Source organism: Corythoichthys intestinalis, chromosome 3, assembly GCF_030265065.1.
Source record: "Corythoichthys intestinalis isolate RoL2023-P3 chromosome 3, ASM3026506v1, whole genome shotgun sequence".
NCBI classification, from domain to species: domain Eukaryota; kingdom Metazoa; phylum Chordata; class Actinopteri; order Syngnathiformes; family Syngnathidae; genus Corythoichthys; species Corythoichthys intestinalis.
In genome coordinates this window covers 58,515,619-58,539,520 of record NC_080397.1, presented here as the reverse complement: position 1 = coordinate 58,539,520, position 23,902 = coordinate 58,515,619, and the positions used below count along the sequence as shown (strand labels likewise).

At 40.4% G+C, this 23,902-nt stretch overlaps 1 long non-coding RNA gene across 1 annotated transcript; it reads right to left on the bottom strand.

Annotated features, from left to right (window-relative positions):
- Positions 1–201: 201 nt before the first annotated feature.
- Positions 202–16,203, bottom strand: LOC130913021 (uncharacterized). The gene is made up of 3 exons (XR_009062694.1): positions 16,105–16,203; positions 15,806–16,009; positions 202–2,259 (listed from the first exon to the last, which is right to left on the bottom strand). It is a non-coding gene; the product is annotated as an uncharacterized LOC130913021 (long non-coding RNA).
- Positions 16,204–23,902: the final 7,699 nt, after the last annotated feature.

Below are 23,902 nucleotides of genomic sequence, written 5' to 3'. Positions count from 1 at the left end.
ATTACCGCCCGTTAACGCGATAATTGTGACAGACCTAATATTTATGTATTTGAAGTACATTTTTTGTTCAATTTTCACACCACTTTCTATAGGCGACAAAACTTTTGTCTTGCCAAAATTTGACCTTTATGTCTTCATTAAATGATACATCTTTTTTCAATTCAGTTCAATTCAATTCAATTTTATTTGTATAGCCCTTAATCACAACAGAAGTCTCAAAGGGCTTTACAGAGGCAATATGATACGCAATTAGAAATGAAGCAACAAAGATGAATAGATACAGTTCAAGTCCTGGGTATCCCCTATCCTTAAGACCCTCCATGCCGGCAAGGAAAAACTCCAAAAACTCCAGAGTCAATTGGGAGAAAAATGAGAAACCTTGGGGAGTACCACAGTCAGGAGAGATCCACTCCCAGGACGGATAGACAGGAACCCCAGAACTGCTAATGGGAATTAGCAAGCGAAGTTATAGTCCGTAAAAATACAGTGGAGTAAAGGAGCAAGAAGAGGTCCCTCTAGTCAGATGAGACGGGGGTAGCAGCGAGGACGTCTATCCAGCCAGGGGTCCGGACAGTCAGGAGGCTGCAGCTGAAAAATAGCCCCTCCCCAGAGGGGAGGGGGGAAAGGGGACACCGGGTGACTAGTGATGAAGAGACTAGACAACTAGATATTAACATTGGAAAATAGAAATAAAGTAAGACAAGTGGTAGGTAGAGTAAGAAAAGGAGATAGAACTCAGCGGCTGTACTGCCCCCAGCATTATAGCTTCTAGTGCAGCTTAGACTAAACTGTGAGTCTACTCCGACTTCAACTAGCCTAACCATAAGCTTTGTCGAATAGGAACGTTTTTAATCTAATCTTAAATGTGCAGACTGTCTCGGCTTCTTTAATACTAGCTGGAAGCTGATTCCATAAAACAGGGGCTTGGTGGCAAAAGGCTCTAGCTCCGACAGTACTTTTATAAACCCTGGGAACTACCAGTAGACCTGCATTCTGAGATCGGAGTGTTCTGTTGGGGCGGTATGGAACCAGAGCTTCGGTGAGATAAGGTGGCCCCAACCCATTTTTCAGTGAAACAAATATATTTTTGTAAATTCAACATCATTTGGGAGGGTTTTAGTTTTCATATGAGCCATTTCTGAAACCAGTTGAATAATTAAAAGTCAGGTTATTAGCAATTGTTTCTACTAAATGGAAAAGCGACAAGACTTTTGTCGGGGACTGTATTCTCATATTTGTTTGTCGCTTTAGACCTCCAAAAATCCGCATCATCGCACCGTAAGTTTTCAGTCTCCTACCAAAAAAAATGGAATCCGGCTTCAATATTTCAGTACTCTTGCAAGGACAGTGATTTCCATAAAACACTGTGATTTTAACAGTTGGGTCTGCCCTGTGCCAGTGAATGTGCGCTTTCTGTGAAAGACATTAATGAAGCCCCTGCACTTACGATTTGTCACGGCATGGCACAGCACAACTTGCAAATGCAACCCTGAGGGGAACGAAAGCTGCCACAGGCTATTTGTTTTTGTTTTATAGGTTGAAGTGCATCCTCCAGATGGGATCTTTGGATGATTACCATATGGGCCCGCAATATTTGATCAGATGTTGCTGGCATTTGTTGCTTCTGGAACCAGTATGAGGCGGCCTTGGAGGCACGTCTAGGTTGCACATTGATGCATGTGAACTGTGACACCGTGATTAGAATAGCGACTGGGCTCAGGCGCATGTCGCTGATGAGAGGCGTGGAAGTTGTCATGTATGGATGCAGTGTAAAAACGGAAACCTTGGACAGGCAAGTTCACAACAACTATGGATTCAAGCAAAATGCGTCTGTCCTATTGTTGTACTACTGCCAGGAAGTGTTTGTACATCTCCTGCATGTTACTAAAGAAACCAAACAAATGGGTAAAAATCTTCTTTTGGTAGGTGAAAAAAAATAACGAGCCGCCTTGTGTTGCTGAATCATCGCTGTGTGCTGGAATTGGCTCATTTGACAGAGCTGGCGGCTTGCACGCCCACTCTACTGGAAGGCAGCGAGATAATAAGTGAAACAGCAAGAAGTGTCTGAGGGAGGATCCTGATAATGATATGGCCCCTCTGTGGAGACCTAATTATCTATGTCTTCCCTTTTTCTCCACATTATTTTCTCACCTGTTGACCCAGCTCGGGCCTTCGGGCGGGTAACCGTCCGGCGGCGCCTGATGGACAACTTGCAACTGGCCTTAAGGGAGTTTGCCTTTAACATGACTTATGTTGCAGCTGAAAAACAGACAAAAAAACTACGTCAACACGAAACAAAAACACCAGTAGACAGTGGTATTACCAGGATGCCAGGTGTGGGTGGGCATTAGTCTTACCTGGGAGGGGCAAAAAAAAAAAAAACTACTATGCTCAAGTAGGTCGAAATCCAGCGTAGGGCTACTGCACCTTAAAGTGAGCCTCTGATTTAAATACATGTAGGCTCTAATAAACCACTATTGTTCTCTTGTACTAAAATATGTTGTTAGAAACACATAAAATGTTAAATCAATGGCAATATTTTATAATATTTAGTCCATATTTTGACCGTTAGTTGGCGCCATGGTTTGCGGGCTCGCAGTGATGACTTCATTGGTATCTTTCGTGTTCAACAATTGCTTATTCCTGCCTAAACTCGCGAAGTAAAATGCCACGATGTGCTGCTTTTTGGATGCAATTTCCAGTCAAATGGAAAAAAGGGGAGTGAAGTGAGTGGTCAAGGTGGAATTATTATTTTTAGTGAATAAATGTGCATAAGTGGAAGCTTCTCCCCGTTTTTGGTCCCTGTATGCATGTATCCTACCCACCACGCGTTACAACTGGCGCCCGAACATTTTTCCTGGATCCTCAGTCAAGTAAGGGTCCCATCGCGTCTGCAATAATGGTTTTGGATCTGTCCATTTATTTTTATTTGTCGGTCCCACAGCGACGTTTCGGATCAGTCTATTTTGTGGAATCGACGGCCTAATCGCGGCTGCGATATTGCCATGGGATCGGTCTAATTCCTGGATCTTCAAGTGAGTAAAAAACGCGGATTTGGATTAGTATTAAAGATGCACCGATACCGATACTAGTATCGGTAGGGGGCGCCGATCCGGCCCGAAATGGTGGTATCGGTATCGGCGAGTACCAACAAAGACGGTGCCGATACTATTTACCGGTCCATTATTGTAACATTTGACCGCAGCCTTTTTTTTTCTCCTGGCGCTCACTACACTCTGTCTCTGTGTTGTGTGATGACACGTGAACACCAAGCAGCTATCGCTATTGGCCTGCTCCAGACCAATGAGAACGGGCCAATAGCCACTCCTGACCAATGACAAGGCCGCTTGGCGGCGCAGACATGGCGGCGGTCCGGAAATATTTCAAAATAGAAATCCCGTCGATTAGAATCAATGGCTGCATGCAAGATTTGCGGCCTGAAAGTTTCGAGATGTGGAGTTAAATCGGCCAGTTTCAATACCGTGAACCTGATAAAACATTTGAAGACGAAACGTGAACGAACACAACGAGTTTGAGCCTGCAAGAGCAGGTCTGCTATCCAGAGGAAGGGCGCTGGACTGGAGCAACAATCTCTGGTTGTTGTCTATGTCTACTTTACTTTTGTGTTTTACTGAAGGAAATGCCGCAGTAATTTGGGAACTGTTTCCAAAGTAGGGTTGCCACCTTTCAGAAATAGAAATAAGGGACTCCCCCCTCCTGAAAAAAGGAGGCCAATAGAGAGACGGGATGCTGTGGTCAATTATTATGACAGGGATACCATATGCGGTGCTCAGACTGCCATTAGTACTACATCCAGTTTTCTTTGGGTGCACAGAGCGTGTCCGTGGGTGGGCACTGCCCCCCCCCCCCCCCGGTAACGCCCCTGCCAGTAGAGCATGAACATGGCAACTTCCACCTTTTTATTGTACAAATTAAATATTTCCCCAAGAAGCGTACAAACACAAACACTTTTCTTTGTTCAAACGTTCAGAATTGGCGAAATGACTCCCTTCGGGGGGGCCCGCGATGATGAGTGCGAGGCGGCGGACAGAAAGCAGCATAAAGTGAATTAATCATGTGCTGTTTCTCCAGACCGTAGGCGAGAAGTCACAGAAGAAAAAAAAAGACTCCACACAATCTCCCTCCCGGCACAACCTTCCAGTAAAATTAATTATCCATAATCCTCTTTGTTTTTGTATTGCTGCTTTTTTTACTGACTTGGTGGGAGCTGTGCATTGACAAGAACAACTAGGTGCACCTCTCGGTTACCGCGAAGTCTCTTGACAAAAATTCACATGTGCAAGTTATTGCAGCAAAACTTTGAGAAACTTGACATCTGCTGTAAACGAATGGATGAATGAAGTTTTATTTCAAACACGTGAGAGTTGTAAAAAGGCAAACGCCTTCCAAAAAAAAAAAAATGAAACATTTAGATCAAGTGAGAATCATAAACACAACGTTCAAGAAGGAGTAGCAAGAAATAAGGATTTATTTTAGTCCTACCACTTTTCTGCTAAAGGAGTGCAATGTTTACTTTTTTCCCCGCCCACACAGTTCACAACAATATTGAATGTGAAGGCATCTTGTGTTTAAGAAACGGTTTTATAGATAAGGAAATCCTTAAAGGGGAAGTTCAGAATTTTTACATTAGGCTTTATCTTCGAGTTAGCAGGGGTTTAATTAGTCGGTTGAATTGGTTTTAACAATTCTGTGCTGTTGGTTAGTTAGTTATTTATTAGTTTCAGGGCTCTGGAGTGGCTAAGCTAGCGCAAGTGTATGGGCCCGTCCTAGCATGCCGATAGAAAACAACATATGCACTCAATCAAAATTACGGATGACTAAGGGTCAGGGGTTGCGTTAACCGAATATTTTCCGTCGTCGACCGTTTTTTTACAACGGTGACGGAAAAAACTGAAGTCCATCTGTCATTTTGACAGGTTGCAATTCACACCCCAGACCACAGGGTGGCGAGTGAGCATATTAATTAGCTATTGTCTCTCTTGATGCATGACGTCGCTGGCCTTACTCGGAAAAATGTTAAGGCAACTGAGTGTCCGAAGTTTCTTCAAAAAGCCCCAAAACGACGATGGTGTTGATAAAAGAGGTGAAAAAAGAGGGACTGATGCAGTGAAGGATGACAACGAATCATGTGAATCGCCGGTTCACTCCTCACTGAATAGTAGATCTGCCTATGGTTCTATCAAACACAACAGTTGTTTTGGCTTAAAATACAGCAGTTTCTTTTAAAGAGGAGTCCAAGAGCAGAAACTGCTTTTTCAGTCTTGTCTATGTTTTCCGCCATATATAAAATGTAAGGATTACTGTTTTCTATAAATTTTACTGTAATTAGTTTTGTTAATACACAATACAGTTTCTTATGATGTTTCAAATCACAAAAACGTTTTAGTTTTTGGCATTTCGTTCGTTGTGTTATAATAACCTTATGATAAACTGCCTCCTTTGCATACGAGCTCTTTCCGCTGAATTGTAAATCTCATTTCTCTCAAAGTCTTTGCTGTCTTATCTCCTGAAAGGTTAACATATTCCCTTGACGATGCAGGAAAGTGCCCAAATACCCCTAAAGCGTTCACTCCACACTGCGCCTGAGATTCGAAACAGAGCATCTCAGTTGTGAGATGGGCAACGCGAACGGCGATCCCACTGCGTTGAGGATAGCAGATGGGAGAAGTTAAAACAAGCCATAAACAGCTGAGTCTTTAAAAGTATCATTTGTCTCATACAGGCTTTTCTCAAGAGCCAATAGAAACAGCTTTACCATCACTCTGTGTCGTTTCTTAGTGTAGCAAAGCCTTTGGGGGAGGAGTACCGGTTCCAGTAATCATCTGGTTAACACCTGAGGCCTTCACATCCCTTTACTCAGCCACTGCCACTGCCTGGAGGGGTGAGTCAGCCGTTAAGTATTTCGCTTTGGGACTACAGACATCTTCCACTTACTGCAATTCTATAGGATCCTATTATTTGTGTACATCTGTGAGAGTTTAAATAGAATTTCCACTCACTTCTTGAGGCTCTGTGCGTGTGTGTGTCTTTTAGTGTGTGTGCAGGTGTATTGGCTTGTGGTGTTGAAACTGCTGCAATTTATCGATTTGCTGTTATATACTGTATCATATTAGGCATGTGCCGGTATGAGATTTTGATGGTACGATAACCGTGAGCAAAAATACCGCGGTTTCACGGTATCACGGTATTGCAATTATAGCTCCAAAATTTTGAGATGTATGGGTTTAAAAAAAAAAAAAAAATTCCATTGAAGTTTTTTTTTTCAGAACATATTTGCAAATTGGAACATGAATATAATGTGAAAATAAATTAATGTGAAAATAAATAAACTAACAAAAAATAAATATTTTATATAAAATTAAAATAAATAGAACCTAGACTATACCCACAGCCACAGCTCAAGTTGATCAATATTAGAGCAAGAACAAAATAATTGCTATAAAAAAGTAAAAACACTTCTAAATAAAATTAAAAATATACACTTTATGACTTTTTTTGAGGGGGAGAAGCTGCAATTTCGCCATTTTCAGTCACTGTGTCAACTCTTCTACATGATGTCATGGCTTTGTGTTAAAAAGAACAAAGAATTCATAAGTTAATAAGTTAGTTAAAGATGTGTAAGTTAGTTTTATAAGTTAGTTAAAATGTAAATATGTTGAGGAAAGGTTTCATCTGAAACAAAAAGTGAGGAGTGAGACCTCTTTTCGCAATTAGCGATCTTTGACGCGATCCTTTTTTTTTTCTCTCCCTCCTTCATTTAAGCTTGTTTCTCACTCAGCGGCTGTGAGACATGAAACGTCGACGAAGCTGCTCTCCCAGCTTAGCCTAGGCTAACATTCGTCTTTGTAAGTTTTAGTTAGTTTGTATATTGAATTTGAAAGGAAAATGTGTGTTTTGTTTTTGGCGACCTTTTTCATGGTGCTACTGCTATCCTGTTGAACCTACTCACATGTGGAAAAATACAATTGTATAACGTTTTAAATTTATTCATTTGTATATTTCACCACGATTTGAGAGCTCAATAAATTGAAGAAAAGTACGCCTTGTGTTTGGAGGGTTTGTTTTTGGGTTTGCTGTTTAGCAGAATAGCGTCACTGACACGGCAACAAACGGGATGGGTGAGCGCTGCCGCACCAAGCCACTTCGGCTGCATTTTGGCACATGAAAAATAGCGAATACCGTACTAAGGTTTGACGGAAAATTTTAGTGGTTTTGAAACCGCTACGTTTTCACACCACGGTAATCCGTGGAACCGGTAACCGGCACATGTCTATATCATATCTAATTTTTCCTAACATTTCGACAAGGGCGTCACTAGGTTTTAGGAACAGCAGTGGACTACTGGCCGTGATAAATATTCACTTTCTTGGAAAACCTTCTTATGCCCATCCTTCATCCATCTATTCACGCCCTGCTCTGTGTGGGTCAGAGGTACACACAGACATGCCACCGGTACCAGTGTAATTAGTTAGTTACAAATTACTTGTTCCAAAAAGTACCGTATTGGCCCGACTATAAGACGGCCCTGATTATAAGACGACCCCCTCTTTTCCAAGACTTAAGTTTGAAAAAAGACTTTTTGAACACCAAATTATTTTCTTATACAGAAAATAATTACAGTACATCCGAAACAAATGATTATAACAATATATTTGAGAGAAAAAGCGTGTTATTTTGACTCATTCAAATCTTAATGTCTGAACATTTAAATATGTAAACTAAAGTGCAATCACATTTGTAAATGAATGGCTTCTGGTTTTTGAAATGGGAAATAAACCAATCTATTGTGATAAAACAACAATTGCAATAACCGTATTAACCATCTGTTTTACGAAATTACAAGGTTCGCAGTTCGCAAAATCGAATCAAAACCCATAGCTGTCTCTTGTTAAAACGTATAAGACATATAAATACGTCTTTGGGACACCGAAACAATTAAAAATAGAACGTATTATGCGTTTTTGGGAGCAAATGAGTTAAATTACACATTAACTGCATGTTTTAGTATTTTGTATGTAGATCATTTCAAATTGGAAGAGTGGAAAGTAAAATGACCTCCAATTCTGGAATGACCCTAATATTAAGCAGCGTGTGTCTGCGTGAGACATTGACTTGCACACTCCGTCCTTGTACTTCTTCTAGACGGAGACAGCTGCTTGAAACAAAGGAAGCCAAAGATAAGCGTGAAACAAGTGTGGGAGCTATAAAATGCTTTCTAATCTAGGTGTTCTTGTGTAAACCCAGGCATCCCTAGACGGGCGAGGGGTAAATCACACCTCCGTCTCGGCTTATTCCACCGGAGAAAAAAGATGTCTTGACCTCCCAAATCGTCTCGTAACAGCTATTGTCAGTCTGCCAACGAGTGTGGATCTTGACATTTAGGAGCAGCTTCTCGCTTTAAGATAGATATTTGGGCTGCTGACAGTCAGGGACATTTGTTGCTCCCATAGGAGAGCTCCTTCAGTCACTGTCGTTACAGGCTCCTCATTGGAGCCGTCCACGCCAGGGTGAAAAGAGAGCCCGCATCCCTCTCCTCTCTCTGACTGCCTAACTAGATGCTCTATCTCTGACACCATGCTCTGTCACCCAGAACAAAGCCCCCCGCCTCAACCTGACTCCCCCCACCTTTTTTTGACAGAGAGCCAGGCAGACGGATGCTCCACGGAGGCTGCAAGGAGAGAGTCAAGCGAGATGGTTGGAGAGGAGGCGAAGCGTTTGAGCCGGAGGGATTTATTCCCTGTCCTGACAGGTCGCTTTTTTTTTTTTTTCAGGTGAGCTGATGGATTTTCTTCTTCTCGAAGCAATGTAGCAGCCTGATGAGGTGTTGTATTAATAGGCAATGACAGGTCATCTCTGGGGCGTGCTTCGCGTTAACATGTCAGCTTCTGTGAAGTTCATTTTGAAGCCTGTTCATCTATTAAAAATAATCTACAAAAAATGAAGTAAAAGTGCACAAGCATGAATCGGAGTCGTTTATCCACGTTGATGCCGGAGATACAAATGGAGTGAAGCATTGGAGAGCAAGGGTTTTGCTCAAAGGGGTAGGTTTGCTTAGGGACTTAACACTAGCAACTTTTCAGGATGCTAAAATTGTCCCCACCAACTTTTAGGCCATCTTATTTGCATGATACAATGAGTTCAGTTATGTTGGTAATTTAGATCGTCTTCCTATGGTTGTAAGGATAGAATAGACTCTACCATTTCTAAGTGAACTATTTACATTAGAGATGCCGATCGATCAGGTCCGATCACGTCATTTTCAAAGTATCGGAATCGGCGAAAAAAATATCGGCCATGCCTTTTAAAAATTTTTTTTTTTTTTTTTTAATTGTTTTCTAATTTTATTTAACATTACAGACATAATATGTTACACTCATCCAGAGTCTTTAGTTTAGGCTTAAGGTAGGGTTATCAAATTTATCCCTACAACAGCGGTAATTATTTTTTCAAAAAATGTATCACGTTAAAATACTTAACACAATTAATGCATGCACTGCACAACCCACTCACGCATTGTCGCGCTGAATCTGTAATGGCGTCGTTTTACCTATATAGAGAGATAGAAGGCAGCGTAAAATGAGTAGAGTGAATTTTGGCAGCCTTTGGAGCCTTTTTTTAATTGGCTAAAGCTTTACAATTCCTCTCCATACGATTAGAAATATCACGGGAAGCAATGTGGGGAAGCAAGGTAGCAATTGATCTTTTTCTTAACACCTTATGTTATTTACCAACGCAGAGAAGATATATCAATTGGTAGCACTACGCACAGTCATGGTTCCACTTCCCATCATGCATTTGGGCATGGCTACAGTATCATTTACTGAAAGCTCAACAAATACACTAGATGACAATCTTTAGTCACAATATACAAAGTCACAAGTCTTTCTATCCGTGAATCCCTCTCACAGAAAGAATGTTAATAATGTAAATGCCATCTTGAGGATTTATTGTCATAATAAACAAATACAGTACTTATGTACTGTATGTTGAATGTAGAGCTGAAACGAGTACTCGAGCAACTCGAGTAACTCGAGTTTAAAAACTGATCCGAGTAATTTTATTCACCTCGAGTAATCGTTTATTTTGACAGCTCTAAGCATCACGTTTTGCTCGGACTACTTTTAATGCGGGACAACGCGCTGTCACGTGCGGAGAGGAAGAAGGGGGAAAAAAAAACTTACTGCAGCTGACAGCCGCCACAAACGACGCCGACGTTGCCAAATACTAGCCCACACGATGCTACGTTGGTAACAGCTAGCGTCTGATGCGTCTCATAAAGATCACATGTATGTTGTGTTATGTACTTTCCTGATCTAAGTACATGTAAGGCCGAGACTTGAATGGAACACTTCTTTATTCAGTGTGCTTCTCATCATATATGTCACAGAGACATAACGGAGATTCCTTTTTATATTGGAATACCACACCCACAGGAAATGCACACTATGGCAACAGCAGTGTGACATAAATATGTCACATGTTGAACTAGATGCGCAATGACAGACTCGACCGCGTCTGGGCAGCGTTATTAAACAGCCGCCATCTTAAAGCAGTACAGCGCTAAGCGCTAATAAAGAGCACTAAGCGCTAATAAATAAGATTAACGTTACTGTCGCTACTAGCTCACGTAAAGTTAGCCCTGCGGAGGACTAGGTTTCAATTCATTATGACCACTGTCGTTGCGTGGCTAACGTGTCTTACATACAGGCTTTAACATAACATAGAATTGTGGAGTGATGAGGGTGTAAAATAAAAACTTAATAATGCTAACTATCAATTTTAGCTCAGTAGTCATTGCTGGATAAAACACCAAGTAGCACTGGTCCCTAATGTGCTCCAGTACAGCCTGTATCATACATTTATTTTGAACACTGCGAAAACTCAAAATCCTATCAGGACTTACAGTTTAGACTAACTTAAAACTTAACTAGAACTTAAAAATGGCTTGACACAAAGAGAAATCCAATTGAAACACGTGGGAAAAAATCCTAATTTTTAAGTGATGTGTGTTATCAAGCGTAACGGCATTTTTAGGTAATAAATATATATATATATACATATATATATATATATATATATATATATATATATATATATATTATTATTTTTTTTTTTAATAAGATCTAAAAGTTTTTTGAGTGAAAGCAGTGAATTAGTCTTTTTTTTTTTTAATTCTAGCTACAATATACATCGAAAATAAAGACATTGACTGAAAATGGTTCAAGATTAGATGAAATGTCTTGTTTTCTCATGTATATTTATAATTGCTCTTCACCTAAAAATATATTTGTTTTATCCGATTACTCGATTAATCATTAGAATTTTCAGTCGATTACTCGATTACTAAAATATTCGATAGCTGCAGCCCTAGTTGAATGTATATATTTATATATATATATATATAGTTTTATTCATTTTTTTCTTAATGCATTGCCAAAATGTATATGATCGGGAAAAATGATCGGAAATGATTGGAATTGAATCGGGAGCAAAAAAAAGCAATCGGATCGGGAAATATCGGGATCGGCAGATACTCAAACTAAAACGATCGGGATCGGATCGGGAGCAAAAAAAACATGATCGGAAAAACCCTAATTTACATTATGTTCAGACTTACATTTATCCTTTTTTACTTGCTGAATGTACCGGTCCATTTTTTTCCCTCTCAAACGCACATTAGCTGATGACTTGACCCCTCGACGCACACTCACACAACCCCACTGACAGAAATATAACATGCCGCCTCCTCCTCCACCCCCTTCAAAGAGGAGGAATCTTAGAAGTTTCTTTTTCGGCCAGCACAAGCCACTGTAAGTAATGTAAAAAGACATCAATGTTGTGGAGGTGGGGGAAAGACCACTAAATTTGCTACTAAAATCCGACCTGCATCAGACTTTATCTCTGTGAACTTACGAACATGCAAAACTACAGTGGGGCAAACAAGTATTTAGTCAACCACCAATTGTGAAAAAGTTCTCCCACTTGAAAAGATTAGAGGCCTGTAATTGTCAACATGGGTAAACCTCAACCATGAGAGACAGAATGTGGAAAAAAAAACAGAAAATCACATTGTTTGATTTTTAAAGAATTTATTTCCAAATTAGAGTGGAAAAGAAGTCTTTGGTCACCTACAAACAAGCAAGATTTCTGGCTGTCAAAGAGGTCTAACTTCTTCTAACGAGGCTCCACTCGTTACCTGTATTAGTGGCACCTGTTTTAACTCATTATCGGTATAAAAGACACCTGTCCACAGTCTCAGTCAGTCACACTGCAAACTCCACTATGGCCAAAACAAAAGAGCTGTCGAAGGACACCAGAGACAAAATTGTAGACCTGCACCAGGCTGGGAAGACTGAATCTGCGATAGGTAAAACGCTTGGTGTAAAGAAATCAACTGTGGGAGCAATTATTAGAAAATGGAAGACATACAAGACCACTGATAATCTCCCTCGATCTGGGGCTCCATGCAAGATCTCACCCCGTGGCGTCAAAATGTTAACAAGAACGGTGAGCAAAAATCCCAGAACCACACGGGGGGACCTAGTGAATGACCTACAGAGAGCTGGGACCACAGTAACAAAGGCTACTATCAGTAACACAATGCGCCGCCAGGGACTCAAAACCTGCACTGCCAGACGTGTCCCCCTGCTGAAGAAAGTACAAGTCCAGGCCCGTCTGCCGTTCGCTAGAGAGCATTTGGATGATCCAGATGAGGACTGGGAGAATGTGGTATGGTCAAATGAAAGCAAAATAGAACTTTTTGGTAGAAACACAGGTTCTCATGTTTGGAGGAGAAAGAATACTGAATTGCATCCGAAGAACACCATACCCACTGTGAAGCATGGGGGTGGAAACATCATGCTTTGGGGCTGTTTTTCTGCAAAGGGACCAGGACGACTGATCTATGTAAAGGAAAGAATGAATGGGGCCATGTATCGAGAGATTTTGGGTGAAAATCTACTTCCATCGGCAAGGGCATTGAAGATGAGACATGGCTGAGTCTTTCAGGATGACAATGATCCCAAACACACAGCAAAGAAGTGGCTTCGTAAGAAGCATTTCAAGGTCCTGGAGTGGCCTTTTTTCACATTCTGTCTCTCATAGTTGAGGTTTACCCATGTTGACAATTACAGGCCTCTCTAATATTTTCAAGTGGGAGAACTTGCACAATTAGTGGTTCACTAAATACTTATTTGGCCCACTGTACATGCAGGTTATGCTGTTATATTGTCCCTCCCAATGTTGAGACCAAACCTAAACCCTTGGTTTCGCTGTCCCATTCTGAAAACAATCCTCACTAAGTGACACGAGGCGTTTAATTGAATCAACACAGCAAGAAAATGGCATTAGCACTCATCAATGATTTCAAATGCAGGCACATTAACATTTTATTTGTTGCCACAGCTGAGGGTTTGAGGCATATGAGAACATATGTCAGCTGGGCAAACAACAAGTCAACAGCAAGACCCAAGGCTGTTTTTTTTTTGTTTTGTTTTATGCCAACTTTTCTTCTTTGTCATTTGCTACTATAAAAATTAACTAATAGAATTTAGTCAATAAAATGAGGTAACAATTTATACTCAGTTTGATAGTGTAAAGTAGCCAATTTTCCTAAGTAAATACTACCTAAATGCGTCAACAATAATATACTCAAATAATTTGGGTAAGGTTTACTTAACCGATTGAAACAGATTATATCGCAGCTGTATTGTCCTTACCAAGACGCTACAGCTCAGTCCTGGCTATACAGCGAGCTAAACTCCCAAATGACGATGCAGGACATCGGTATGATTTATGAAACAAACAACTTCGTTCTCAGTAACAAACATGTTCGCAACAACGCAAATGTTGATTAGCTGCTAATACAGTTATGACATTCACAAACGGTTAGCATGCGTTCGCTAGCGTCCGCACATCATCCAAATAACTACACAACTGGCTTTAAGTGTCTGATCGCGAGTGGAAACACACAACAACGATACAAAAGACGATAAATACAGGCGTTGCATCTGTACATATTTTACAAGCATCAAAAATGCATCGCAGCTACGTTTTCTTCTTTCACTAGCTCGCTCACTCGCTTGAATGCTATCTACAGATAGCGTCATATTTTTGGGATCAAAGACCCGTTCCGCCCCTAAATTTTAGTTAGAAACTTAGAAACTACATCCCCAAATGTCTATTCTATTGATACCAATGTACTTGAACTCCACTGACGCATACGTAAGTCGATACCATTGACGGCCATGGATGTCCAAATTTCACATTCATTTCTAATGGCGTTTATATTGTATTGAAACTCATTTAGACAGATGCCATTGACGGCCATGTATGTCAATTCTATTGATGCCAACGTACTTGGACTCCACTAACGCATATGTAAGTCGATGCCATGGACGTCCAAATTTCCCATTCATTTCTAATGGCATTTACATTGCATTGAAGCTAATTTAGACAGATGCCATTGACGGCCATGCATGTCAATTCTATTGATGCCAACGTACTTGGATTCCATTGACGCCTATGTAACTCGATGCCATTGACGGCCATGGACGTCCAAAGTTTTTCCCATTCATTTTCAATGGTAAAAAAACTATGTCCCCAAATCAACAGGAAATGACCAGATATCAATATCCCCCAAATGTCCCCAAATTACCTGATGTGACCAGGCCACGCCCCCCAAACGTCTCCAAATGACATGATATGACCAGGCCACGCCCCCAAACGTCCCCAAATGACCTAATATGACCAGACCACGCCCCCAAAAAGTCTCCAAATGACCTGATATGACCAGGCCACGCTCCCCAAATGTCCCCAAATTACCTGCAATGACCAGGCCACGCCCCCTAAATGACCTGATGTGACCAGGACGTGTCCCCCAAACATCCTCAAATCAACAGGAAGTGACCTGATATTGACACCTATGTAACTCGATGCCATTGACGGCCATGGACGTCCAAAGTTTGTCCCATTCATTTTCAATGGCAAAAAAACAATGTCCCTAAATCAACAGGAAATTACCAGATATCAATAGGACATGTCCCCCAAATGACCCGATATGACCAGGCCACGCCCCCCAAACGTCCCCAAATGACTTGATATGACCAGGCCACGCTCCCCAAATGTCCCCAAATGACCTGTTATGACCAGGCCACGCCCCCCAAATGACCATTTATGACCAGGCAAGGCCGCCCTAAATGACCTGATGTGACCAGGACGTGTCCCCCAAACGTCCCCAAATCAACAGGAAGTGACCTGATATTGACGCCTATGTAACTCGATGCCATTGACGGCCATGAAATTTTTCCCGTTCATTTTCAATGGCAAAAAAACTATGTCCCCAAATCAACAGGAAATGACCAGATATCAATAGGACATGTCCCCCAAATGTCTCCAAATGACCTGATATGGCCAGGCCACGCCCCGCAAACGTCCCCAAATGACCTGATATGACCAGGCCACGCCCCCAATTTGCCAAATGACCTGTTATGACCAGGCCACGCCCCCCAAATGTCCCCAAATGACCGTTTATGACCAGGCCACGCCCCCTAAATGACCTGGTGTGACCAGGACATGTCCCCCAAACGTCCCCAAATCATCAGGAAGTGACCTGATATTGTCCCCTAAATGTCCCCAAACCAACCTGAGCGGGGCTAAGATCTGTATCTCCACACAGCAAAGACCCAGAGTCATTTCTCCAGAAATTGCAGTTTCTAGTTTTGTCAGTCTTGTCCCATGAAAAGATATATTTAAATATCTGCAGAAATGCAAGGGGTGTACTCACTTTTTTGATACACGGTAGACTGTTGGGCGAACTCCCATGCACCCTCGAGGACCCTGCCGAGAGTGTAGAGCTGGTCCACTGTTCCACGGCCAGCACGAAAACCACACTGCTCCTCCTGAATCTGAGACTCGACTTCCCGACGTTTTTACAGTGTATTTTTCCCAAATTTGCTCATGTTTTTCTATGTTCGCTCTGTGGCGAGACCTAAGCCAAATAGCAGAACCCAAAGAGCTGAGCAAATTAGCTGTCTTTAGCCTCCACTTATTATATTAAACATCAGTTCAAGGAAACATTATTACATCATTAATATCCTCCTCGCTGCTGTTATGGAAAAGACACAGCGGCAGGAAAGAGCACATAAAAGCCTCACTTTGAAGTAAGTAGAATCCACATCATAGAGATCACCGAACCTTGAGGGGGAAGCCAATTTATTTTTCAAAGCATCATGAATCAAATGCCAATTGCCGAATGGACATCGGTAGCGGAAGTGGATAACCGTTGCCACAAACCTTGGAGAAAGATTAAAATGGGTCTTTCGAGTGGATCGCGAGAAGAAAGAAAAAGTAACACTTCCTGAGCCACGGCAGATTGGCGTCAAAACGTATCTGCCGTGCGGGGACGCCTTGTAGCGAAAGCCAACACGCATGATGGAGTCGGCTCGCGGCCTTGGAAAGGCAAACGCGCGCGTCATAATCATCTCTTGCAAAGAAGAGCGCTTCTATTTTGGTAGAAGTACTCACTCACTTTTGTGTCTGGAGCCAACTTTTAAATTTAGTTGGTTTGAGCAGATATTTTTGGCCAGCACGGGAGCAGGTGTACCTTGTTAACGCGTTCTCTGCATAATCTTTAGTGTGATCTAAGAGAGCAGCACTTCATCAAAATGGAGCAAGATGCCTACATGGATTCCCTGGATACCAGACCTAGATCCTTTCTGTGAGTTTGATGTGGCTGATGACTTCATACCTCAGCAATGGCTGTTTTATCGTAAATGCTTCTTGTATTAATGTTTTCTTCACGTTGGATTGGTCGCTAACCAATTGCAGGGCACATGTAAACAAACAGCTGTTCACATGTACGGACAATTTAGTCTTCCCTGAACCTTACGTGAAGGTTTTTAGAATATGGGAGGAAACCAGAGTGTCTAAAAACATCAAGAGAGAGTTTTTAATCAGTTGTTAGTCAGGAGTTGGCCTAGAAATCTCACTCCCCCTCAAAGTCTTGATCCGTTACCTTAGCATGACATTGAGGAAGGCGCTTTGCCATTGCTGTATGGCTCATCCCCATTAAAAGATTTTTGCAATTAAGAGGAGCGAAGATTTGTTTTTGGTCAAACTTCAGTACAGTGATCCCACGTTTTTCACGGTTAATATAGACCAGAACCTAGCTAAGTTTTTTTTGGAGCTAATGTTTTTTAATGCATTCAGAATTGAGTTTATAGGTATTATTTAGTCGTTTTTTGTGGGAATATGTGTCTGAACCATTTGTTAAGAGCATTGTAAAAAAAACTTTTGCATTTTATAGCATTTAAGCAAGTGGACTTTTTCTATGTAAGTTAGCCAATTGTTCTTTTGTTGTACATAGATCCTCATTTAAAAAAAATAAAAATAAACTAGGCCTGCAAGCAGGACTGAACGGGCCCTCGCAATCTAGCGCAACTTGGACGTCACGCAACTCGGACAGTGTGCAGGTCAGGGTGGTGGCAGATCGTCCTCTCTAATCATCTCATTAGAACCAAACCTGCTCGAAAGTCGCCTCTTTACATTCACACACCTAAGAGATAAAAACCCCAATTGGAGAGAGTACTACAAAAAAGGAGCGAATAAAGGGTCGTCACTGCAACAGACAGACACATGTGGACATGGGCCGTAAAATAAGTATTTCAAAAGGTCTTGAAACTACAATGAACCAACCTGAAAAGAACTGGACATATATTAGAAAAATGAGTGACTTTCTATTGCCACTAGTTGGCGCTGTAGGGTTGATGCAAATGACCCCTACAGGACCCTTCAGAGTATGACTCAACAATCACGAGATGTTTGGCGCAGATATGTTGTAGAAGTTATGACTGTTCAAAACTTGTGGTGAGACGAAATGGCTTCAGTCATTTTCACTTCTCCTGTTGGACTCTTCTGCTTCAACCAAACCTCAGTATTTTTCATCAGGCACCTGAACACATGTCTTATGGCTCCCCTGATGCAGGTTTCAGGTGAATATATTTTTTTCCTTGGAGGAGGAGCCTGTTTGGTAAAAAAAAAGGCATTTCCTGTTCCCACTAGGGGGCGCTAGGCCTAATGGGTAATGTTTCAATGCACTCGTGTTAAGGATGGGATCCCGCACATACATGCCAGATATGAAAAAGATTGAACGTTGTGTTAAGGAGCTATTAGTCTTTTACTGAATTTGTCATTTTGCCGAAAAAATGGCCGACTTTGGCACAACGCCCAGGTCAGACCCATGAATGAAAACGCACCATTTTGAACATTTTAGATCTCCTATGTCTCCTGAATAGTCTCACCAATTTTGAAGATGATCCAACTAACTCCCTCAGTGACAAGGTCTCAAATGTGCACCCTGTTAATTGATAAAAATTTCACATTCGATCCAAAATACCCAATTTCGTGTTGGGTTTGGAATATGGGTTCAAGAGACTTTTTGGAGCAGTTTTGCACAAGGTATCGACTCATCAAATTTCATTGCTCTACGTTAAAAAAACCTAATAGGAAACGCCTTTTTGAAAAATTCAAGGGGGTGCCACTGAGCCATTTTGTTACATTTTTTTGTAATGTCGCAAGATTATCAAAATCCACGCAAAGCCGCATGTATGTGCAAAATTTGGTGAGTTTTCGTACATGTTCAGGCCTCCAAATTGAAACTATACTACAAATGGATAAAAATTTTACATTCGATCCAAAATACCCGATTTTCTGTTGGATTTGGAAAATGGGTGCAAGAGACTTTTTGGAACAGTTTTGCATAAGGTAAGGACTCCCCAAATTTCGTTGCTCTACGTTGAAAAAACCCAATAGGAAAGGCCTTTTTTAAAACTCCTTTCTATCGCCACTAGTTGGCACTGTAGAGTTGATGCAAATGACCCTTACAAGACCCTTCAGGGTATGACTCTCAACAAGCACGGGAAGTTTGGCGCAGATATGTCGTATATCTGCTGAGTTATGACTGTTCCAAGTTTTTTGCGAGGCAAATTGTTGACGGTCATTTTCACTTTCCTGTTTGGACCCCTCCGCTTCAACGAAACCTCAATATTTTTCATCAGAAACCTGAACACAGGACTTAAGGCTCCCCTGATGCAGGTTTGAGGTCAACAGATTTTTTTCCCTTGGAGGAGGAACCTGTCTCGTAAAAAATGACATTTCCTGTTCTCACTAGGGGGCGCTAGGCCTAATGGATAATATTTCAATGCACTCGTGTTAAGGGTGGGATACCGCACATACATGCCAGATATGAAAAAGATTGAGCGTTGTGTCAAGGAACTATTAGTCATTTACTGAATTTGTCATTTTGCCGAAAAAAATGGCCGACTTTGGCACCACGCCCAGGTCAGACCAGTGAATGAAAACGCACCATTTTAAAAACTTAAGATCTCATATGTCTCCTGAACAGTCTCACCAATTTTGAAGATGATCCAACTAACTCCCTCGGCGAAAATGTCTCAAATGTGCACCCTGTAAATCGATAAAAAATTTCATATTCTATCCAAAATAACCGATTTCCTGTTGGGTTTGGAATATGGGTGCCAATGCTTTTTTGGAGCGGTTTTGGACAAGGTATAGACTCCCCAAATTTCATTGCTCTACGCTGACAGACCCTAATGTTATAGGCCAATTTTAAAATTTCAAGGGGGCGCCACTGAGCCATTTTTTTGCAATGTTGCAAAATTATCGAAACTTACAATTTTCCGCACGTATGTGCAAATTTTGGTGACTTTTCGTGCATGTTCAGGCCTCCAAATTGGCCGTTTTCATTTGCCGTGAAAAAAATAAATAAATAAATAATCCCTTGCAAAACAATAGGGCCTTCGCACGCTTAGTGCTCGGGCCCTAATTATACCGTTTGAGGCTCAGCTCAGGTATTTTAATTTTCAATGTTTCTTATCCGATTACTCGATTATTCAAACTAACTAGTCCATCGATTAATCGACTACTAAAATATTCGATAGCTGCAGCCCTAATATGTATGTTTATTATGTAAGTTTTTCACGTAATATGTTATAGTACAGTATAGTAAAAAAAAAAAGCTTATATTGATGAAGTTGGGCTGAGAAAAAACTATACCATTATGTTTTAAAAATCAGACATTGTAAGCAGTTACTCATCATCAAAAGATTTGTGCAATTAAGCAGAACAGAGATTTATTTCAGGTCAAACTTCAGTATGTTCTAACCTCAGTTCTTCTTGATGTTAACATTTAAAAAGACTCCAACTCCACTTTTTCCATCTTCACTGCCTGTGGCCAAATACTTTTGCCTCTATGGTGTGTTTGATGTGTGATTTCTCTTTGTAGAGCAGAGAAGAATGTCATGACTTACTTGCCTCAACGTGCGCTGTTGTGTTATCTTACTTTTCACTATGATTTCAAATGTTTGTTCTCCTTTTTGATATAGATTTGGTTGGGTCTGGTATGAGATGGGGAAAAGAAAAACACGGCAACACTTTACAATAAGGGTCCCTTAATTAAAATTAGTTAATGCTTTTTTAGACAATAACTCATGTTTAAGTAACATGACAATAATTCATTTAATGCCTTATCTAACATTTATTAATATATTAATTTAATGAGTTAATTAGTTATTTTAAGACAATAACAAATGTTTAAGTAACATTACAATAATTAATATAATTGCTTATCTAACATTTATTAATATATTAATTAACATGAGTTAATGTTTTAGTTAATGCATAGCCAGACAGTAACTAATAGTTTGGTAAAATTAAAAAAAAAAAAAAAAGTAGTAATTCTTAAAAGAAAAATGTTAGTATGAGTTATAATAATTTGATATTAAAACCCCTCTTAATGTTTTTGTTTTAATGAAGTTTGTAAAATTATTTTAAGTGATTGGTCGCCATTCTTGTTATGTCGCAGTGTGTGACGTCACTGGTCCCGTTGCCGAAATTCCAGCGTGTCACTCTTTAGCTTTCCCAACATGTCGTCAGTTCTACGCTTCCTATTTCAACCAGATCTGAAAAGTGAAGAGCAGGACATCACTGTCGGTCGTTCACAAGACGAGCTTCAGGGAAAAATGCGTGCAGCAAATACCTGGTAAGACAAAAGTTGGGCAAAACTGGTGATGCGAGAGAGTCCTGTTGGCAACTCCGGTTGGGAGCGAGAGTGCATGCTGTTGGGATTCGGGAACTCCGGTTTTATTAGAAGATATTCAAGGTAAGCATATTGCATTTTCAAACTTATCCCAATATAATTATGTAGATTGTTAGCATCCAGAGCTGTCGTGTGCTTTACATACAGTACAGGCCAAAGAGCATACCTTGTGTAATCCATGTCTTGTACATTGTAAGGCGTGGTAGCTAGGATACGTGTATAAAAGTACCAGAAAGGGGAGAAGCTTCCACTTATGCATTTATTCACAAAAAATAATATTTCCACCTTGACCACTCTTCACTCAGGAGCTCAGCAGTACGCAAACACGCGTTCCCAGAAGAACTCCAACATTATTGTAAGGTCCACGTCAGAGTCACTGTCGTCACTGTAGCGTGCCATAGTGCTTTAATTATTTAGTATGATTTGGGGAAAACTCCCACAAAGAATAGTCAACAAAAAAGATAGCAATACTAATCCAAATCCGCGTTTTTTATTCAGTCGAAGATGCAGGAATTAGACCGATCCCATGGCAATATCGCAGCCGCGATCAGGCCGTCGATTCCACAAAATAGACTGGTCCGAAAAAGCCGCTGTGGGACCGACAAATAAAAAAAAATGGACAGATCCAAAACCATTATTGCAGACGCGATGGGACCGTCGGATCCAGAAAATAGACTGATCCTTTATTTGACTGAGGATCCAGGGAAAATGTTTGGGCGCCAGTTGTAACGCATGGTGGGTAGGCTGCGTGCATACAGGGACCAAAAAGGGGGAGAAGCTTCCAATTATGCACATTTATTCACTAAAAATAATAATTCCACCTTGACCAATCACTTCACTCCCCTTGTTTCCATTTGACTGGAAATTGCATCCAAAAGTAGCACATCGTGGCATTTTACTTCGCAAGTTTAGGCAGCAATAAGCAATTGTTGAACACGCCACACATTTGGAAAGATACCAATTACGTCATCACTGCGAGCCCACAAACCATGGCGCCAACTAACGGTCAAAATATGGACCAAATATTATAAAATATTGCCATTGATTTAACATTTTATGTGTTTCAAAAAACATATTTTAGTACAAGAGAACAATTGTGGTTTATTAGAGCCTACATGTATTTAAGTTAGAGGATCACTTTAACTTAAGCATTTATAATTTCTTAGTTAAGTGTCACATGTGCTACACTTTACAATAAGGGTCCAAAAAGCATTCAGTAATGGTTAATAAAGGTTAAGAGGGGGAAACTTGTGCATTTATAATTTCTAAGTTAACGGATACATGTGCAACACTTTACAATAAGGGTTCAAAAAGCATTCAGTAATGGTTAATTAAGGTTAAGTAATACTTATGAGGTACGTTCACGGAAATAATTCCATACTTAAGGTTAGGTTATAATTAGGGCTGTCAAACGATTATAATTTTTAATCGAGTTAATCACAGCTTAAAAATGAACTAATCGTAATTAATCGCAATTCAAACCATCGATAAAATATGCCCTATTTTTCTGTAAATTATTGTTGGAATGGAAAGATAAGACACAAGACGGATATATACATTCAACATACTGTACTTAAGTACAGTGATACCTCAGCTCACGAACATAATTGGTTCCCAGAAAGTGTGTGTAAGGCGAAAAGTTTGTCTTCCGAACATTTATTTCCCATAAGAAACCATTAAAATGAGAATAATCCGTTCCCAGGTCCCCATAAAACATAATTTTCTACTAAATAAGCCTTAAAACTACACAAAAATATACCTTATTTTCTTTAATGTCTTCTTAGGCTTAACACTAGCCTGTGGTGGGGTCTTTTTTGGTCCCATAATAGCAAAAGTACACTCAATATGGTCCAAAATGTCTATCAAACACAAACCACGTCCGCACTCAACGAAAGGGAGGGGACGAACTGGGACGCCGTGAGCGTGCGTCAGCTTCTCGTGGCGCTGTTCGACCGCGTGGTTTGGTTCGTCCGCCGAAAACTAGTTCGTCAGCAGAGACTATATGCTCGCGAATTTAATGTTCTTGAGGCGAAAAGTTCGTGATGAGGTATCACTGTACTGTATTTGTTTATTATAACAAATCAACAAGATGGCATTAACATTAACATTCTGTTAAAGCGATCCATGGATAGAAAGACTTGTAGTTCATAAAAGATAAATGTTAGTACAAGTTATAGAAATTTTATATTAAAACCCCTCTTAATGTTTTCGTTTTAATAAAATTTGTAAAATGTTCAATCAAAAAATAAACTAGTAGCTCGCCATTGTTGATGTCAATAATTACACAATTCTCATGGTCATAAAATCAGTCGCACCCAAGCGCCAGCAGAGGGCGACAAAACTCCCAAAAACACAAGTAACAAGTGCACATAACCCTGTGCTGTCATTTTAATCTGTTTGAGCGGGGCATATGCGTTAATTGCGTCAAATATTTTAAGGTGATTAATTTAAAAAATCAATTACCGCCCATTAACGCGATAATTTTGACAGCCCTAGTTATAATATATAATATATATAATACATTACTTAACATTAATTCACATATACATTAGTGCATTAATAAATAGTTATTAATGTATACTGGTACTAGTAAGTGATTGTTATTTTAAAATGAGAAGCATTGCTCTGTGAGTCCTTGGGTGCTGCTAACCTAACCTTAAGTATGGTATTATTTCACGTGAACGTATCTCATAAGTATTACTTAACCTTAATTAACCATTACTGAATGTTTTTTGGACCCTTATGATAAAGTGCAGCATATGTGTC